The sequence below is a fragment of the Octodon degus genome, unplaced genomic scaffold (genome assembly GCF_000260255.1).
Source record: "Octodon degus isolate 3935 unplaced genomic scaffold, OctDeg1.0 scaffold00363, whole genome shotgun sequence".
NCBI classification, from domain to species: domain Eukaryota; kingdom Metazoa; phylum Chordata; class Mammalia; order Rodentia; family Octodontidae; genus Octodon; species Octodon degus.
In genome coordinates this window covers 926,900-933,126 of record NW_004524939.1, presented here as the reverse complement: position 1 = coordinate 933,126, position 6,227 = coordinate 926,900, and positions in this window count along the sequence as shown.

Genomic DNA, 6,227 nt, shown 5'->3' with positions numbered 1-6,227 from the left:
GACTAACTCTAATTCCAAAACAGATTATTTTTTAATGGTAAAATTATTTGTATTCATTCAAGATAAATTAATAAATGCAGAAGGATGGCCAAATAGCTCAGTGGATTAAAGTGCCTACAAACAGGCGCAGGGACCAAGAGTTCAATCCCCAAGCCTGCCGTGCCAACCCCAGTCCCCGGAGCACACTGAGACAGAGATTGAGACTGGGCATGGTGGCACACACCTGTAATCCCAGCTCTTGAGAGGCTGTAAACAGGCAGATCACTACAAGTCTGATCTAGTCATGACACCCTGAACACCCTGTAGATCCTTCCCTAGAACATACACACACACACACACACATACACACACACCCCACAAAGGAAAATTAATAAATGCCATTGTGTAGTATAGTTTAATTGTAACTTATTTAAAGAAAATAATCTTAATTATTAACTGAGAAAATAGCACTAACATAATCCAAATTAAAGCATGAAAATTCTGTCCCTGGTTTCTTTGGGGAATATAACTGTATAGAAAATCTGAGATTATGTTTTGCCATAATAAGGTCAAAGACTTTTGAAATTGACTTACTGTTTTACCACAGTTTTTGGAACAGAGGCAAAAGGAAAATGAAAAGTACATATATGTGCATAAGACACTTGTAATCTCTCAATATTATATCTGTTTGCTAAGCAATTGGGCAGCTGTGATAATCAAAGGCATTAAATCCAATGAAATTATTAAGAAACACTTTTTTGTGGTACATATTTACACATCTTTCATTATGTACCTTATTTAAAGCAAATATATTTTCCCAATTAATAAATACCAGATACACAACTAACATTATATAACATGTCCTATAAGTCAATAAATCTATTCCTATATCTCATTTTATATATATTCAAAGTAACTTTTTCTTTAATAAATTCAGAGTAATGAAAATCTATACCATTAATAAAGCTTATTAAGATTTGTTTTCAAATTCTTTATATAGATCTTTCTCACATACAATATGGAAGTGTTTCTTGAACATTGTCAAAAGAGAGATATGCATCTAATCACCTGAAATATCTGCACATGTATTTCATTTGGATATTTCTTTCAAATTTACACGCACGTGAAACTATTCTACAGCATGTGAATATCTGATATTTTACACAGATTTCAGGTAAATTAGATGTAGTCATAAAATTACTCCTAGATATTTATAAGAAATTCCTTAACCTATTCCAGACGTATGGAGTAGACAAACAGAAGACAGAGGAGAAATGGGTGACTTCTAAGAAGTACCACATCTATTGGACTGAAGCATTATAAAAGCTGTTTTTTTTGTTTTGTTTTGTTTTGTTTTTTTTAGCAGAACCAGGGATTGAACTCAGGCCCTTGTGCTTGCCAAGGAAGCACTTATTCTACTAAGCCTTCTTCCTGGACCCATAAAAGCATTTATTATTTTTGCCTTGTTTTAGATTTTATCCTACAATCCTACTTTCCATAAGTATCTGAAGAATAGCCAAATAGTCGCATGAGCGAGCGGCATAGATCTATTCTAGAACAGCTTAAATTAATGAAAACATAAAATAAACATCGTCTTTTCAAAACAACATGTTTTTTGCTTATTTAATTTGCTTGTTTCTGTTTGTTACCCATTACCCTCCCGTTTCTAATCCCTGCCCAGCTGCGATTCCCTTTTTAGTTCTTCTTGGTCACTTGGTGCCGATTTCCTAATGGTTCTCTTCTGCCTACTAAGGAGTTTTGTCATTGCGATATCCTGGGACCACCTGCATGCCTCAGAGTAAATTTCGCAAAGAATCTATCTTCAGCACTTCATAAGTGTCATACTGTACATAATGTAACTATAAATGTACTATATGTGGTGTAATTGAAAATACAGTGAATATGTCAATTATAAAATGTTATAGTAAAGACATGTCATTAAAACTCTCAAAATCATCTTTTTTTTCTGAGCGCATTGCCCTATTTGTTGCCATTTTTTGAAGTAGTGCTGGTTCTGGAAGTTCTCTTTCATAAATGTTTTATTTGTCCTGCCATGGATGAGTGGATATCCTGAATTATTTCAAAATGTTTACCTGTTTTGATCATTTTTACTTTGAGAAATAAACAGAAGTCTCACGATGCCATTGCTGATAGATGTGATAGATAAGGATGCTCCATATTGTTTTAAAAAGAGCCTGTGTTTCCATTGGATGAATTGCCATTCATTGTAATTTTTATCACAACTCATAAGGACACTCATTGTCTTAGTTTCTTTTCTCTTTAAAGAGACAAAAATATCAAACAGGCACAAGTTAATGGAGGGAAGTTTTATTTAGCTCACAGTTTGTAGAAGTTTGAGTCCCCACTTGGTTGGTTCTAAGGCAAGGTGGCATGGTAAAAAGACATCAAAGAAGAGAAACAGCACACAACATGGCAGGAAGGTGGCAAACAATGATAGTAGCAGAAGCATCAGACACAACAACAGAAGAAGCAGCAGCAGCAGCTGCCCACTTTCTATACCTTGTATTCCATCGAGAGTACCCACTTTTAGAATAGGCAACACACCCAAGATGGGGCACCCTTAATCCTGGTATCACATCCTTAATCCCAGGGTCATACACTTTAGATTCAGTCACCTCCAAGCAAAACCCTACCTCTGATCACAGGCTCTGCAGGGACATCTAGATACAAGCAAAACATTCATGAAGGAGAACTTCCAGAACTACTTCAGAAAGCAATAATCGTGGAATGTGTATGTTTGATATGAAGAGGAATATTTTGAAAGAAATTAATATTAATGTGTCTCTCTTTTTTAATGTGTTTGGTAGTTACAGGGTCTCGCTATTCAGCTTGGACTCAAGCCTCCACAGTGCTGGGATTGTAGACATGCACCACTGTGCCCAGACTCTGGCTGGCTTAGCTAGCCCTAGGGCAGGGGCTAGCACGGCATGTGGTGCCAGGGATCAAACCATGGTCCCTGTGCTTGCCTAAGCTTATCTATGCAAGCTCTTTAGTTTGCTGAGCTATTTCACTGGCCCAGTGTGTCTCTTATTGTAATATTTCATGTAAACAGTATATTTTCACCTTAACTTGTGCAATAAGCATTTATTCAGTGCTTCTTACATATACTAATGTTTAAGGCCTCGGAGCCCTAGAAAGGATAACAACTAGTTATATTCTTTAGTACACTCACTTGTGACCAAGAACAATTGAATAATTATCCAAAATAGTGGAGTTTCAGAGTAGATAGGCCATGCTTCAACATAGGCAGTGTGATCCTCAATGTGCTCATCCATACACTCACCTCTAATCTTATATTTTCTGTTCCTAGAGTGAATAATTTCTATACCACATTTATACTATGGTTCTTTAAAAGGTAATTATCTTTGCATAAATCTTTTAAATTTTCTATTGTAGGTTAAAATTTTATAAATTTTAAATATTTATTGAATTAATGAGCAAAAAATAAACATTAAACTTATCTTTCTGAGATGGATTGTTAATTTTTGGATGTGGATTATGTTTGTGCATCATTTCCATTTATTTTTAAGAACAATAGAGAAGGTAAGGAAGAAACGGCTAAAGCTAGACATTATATAATCATTCTTCAAATTTCACTTTAGGATGGGAACCATTATTTGCATATCTATAAAACGCAGATATGAGGAAACAAGGGCTCAAAGAATTTCAGTAACTAAACTGACAATAGTTGCCACAGAAAGCCAGTGCTGCTAACCCAATTTATCATATAAATGTCATCAGGGGACTTGGATCCTCTCTTAAGGTTTAATTCCATGCCTCAATAATTAAAAGAACTTCATCTGAATTCTAGTTTTGCTATTCATGAGTTCCAAATGATTATTTCAAACCTATATGGTGATTTACCTCCTGAGCAAATGAAGGAGTTAGAGGTAATGATATATAAAATCCATGCTTGATATAATAAACCATTACTCTGAAATTTAACAGCTCATTTCTTTGATCATAATTTATTCCAACTGAGTTATATTTAGTTTTTAAGTATGTTATACACCATGTAAAAACAATAGTTCTTGTTGTGACTGCAATATCTACTAAGCAAATCAATGAAAAATGTGTAGTAATTCATAGAGAATATTATCAACAATCATGATATGCCTCTGTATATAAACCAACTGTGAATGAGTTTCATGACACCAGCTTTGGGGCTGTGCCTGTAAACAACATGACTGCTCACTAAGTAATCTCGTTCCTGGCTACACTTTTCCTAAACTGCAAATTATTTTATATGTTTCAGTTTAATGTCAAACATTCTATTATTTTTCTTTTTAAAATTTTTAATTGCTACATAGTTTCAGTATGTAATGATTAGACTCCTTGCTGGGATTTACTACATGTTTATCACATACATTTCTGCTATTTTTATTCCCTTCTCCTCCCATTCCTCCTGCCTCTCTCTTTTACTACACTTTTTTTGGTCCTTTTTCGTTTGGTAAAATATCCATCCTCCTATCTCCTATTATCTCTTTTTTTATTTGTCACTTTATATTTTGGGTTTCTCATCTAAGACAAAGCATACGATGTTTAAGCCTGTGTATATGATTTATTTCACTTAACATTATGGTTTCAGGAGGCAACAGTTTGCCTACAAATGATTCAAGTTTATTGTTCTTTATGGTGGAATAATACTCTATCTTTGGAACCCAGATTTTCAATAATAGTGGCCAAGAACTGATGAATACTCCAGTGAAAAAATTATATGGTATGTAATTCTTCTGCAGAGATATTACATTATAGGTTTGGAATGATTCAACCATGGTTCATATGTCTAATTTTCCTTTGGGGTATTCATTTCATCAAAATGTATTTTGGAACTCTTTCTGGTTGATCTAGAGCTGGACTCTGGATTAAGTAAAAGAATGGGTGTAAATTTAACACACAGCTTTTGAAGTTAGGAACATACTGGTTTCAAATATATTGATGTCAGTGTTCTTCTGCTTGTGTAAAGTATCATATCCTGATAATTAGTAGAACCAATATTAACAAATCCTTGGTAATCAACAAACCCTTAGTTAATCTCAAAATATGCTCAAACATAGCCAACATTTATTAGGGTTAGTTCCTTCCTGTCTATTCACTCTGTGCAAAGAGACTATTGCTTTCTTTGCATCCTGACTATCAGTTCAGGCTTTAAGAGAGGTTAATAAAACACAAGATGGGTCTGTTTAATTTAGTTTGCACCAATCCATTTGGAGAAGCTGACATAGAGGACCACTGAGACTGAATGAAGGTGGTAGTAATGACTGTTATGACTTGTGTATAGGGGTTCCCTTAAAGCATCATGCAGTCATGGAGGTGCACTTCTACATTTTGTGATACACTGGGATTATGAATGCTGCTGGGATTATGGGTATGTGGACTACACCCAGCCTGGGGCAGATAGCCTGAATGCAAATTAAGGGACACTTGCTGTCTCTTGCCATTGTGGCTATTACTCCTCCCTTTTGCTCTTGCTGTTTTGCTGCCTTCTGCCACCATGAACTGCTGCCCTCTGTCATGTCCACTCTGCCTTGGAGCCAGCTGAGTATGGACTGAACCCTCCAGTAACTGTTAGCTAAATAAACCTTTCCTTCCTTCATTTTGACTGTTGGATATTTGTCCCGGCAATGAGAGACGAGTAACTGAGACAATGGCTTACAAGGAAATTGAGTTCCATAGCCAGCTGTAGGGAATCAAACTAAGGAACCAAAAGGATGTAAAAAGTGAATATATACTAGGACCTCAATCCTAGCTATGATTTGTCAATCATACTAACTTCTAAAATGTTTGCCTCTGTGTTTCACACAGAAAATGCTTTCTTCGTGAAGCTAAGCCTTCAGCATCCCAGGATACAAGGAAACCCCCTAAGAAGACATTCTGTGAGAGGATAGGGGCCTCGCAAAGCTGTGGCTTCTCACTGGACTCTCATTTTCCTTTATGACCCCTAACTTCCATTCCCAAGTTGAGGCAAGGCTGGCTCCTGGAAAGGGTGTTCAGGCCTCACTCATTTCTTTAGCAGAGATGAATCAGCCAGAATTTTTTTAAAAAAAATAAGAATTTCAATAAGATATCAGAGAAAACAAAATTAAAGACAATGACAATGAAAACTGTGGGTTTTTTTCCATATCAAATCTATCTCATATCACTTTTTAACTGTGAAGCAAAGTGTAGGCCTCTTTCTTCCAATAATTCATATTTCTTCTCAAGATTTGAGCTTGATACTAAATTAT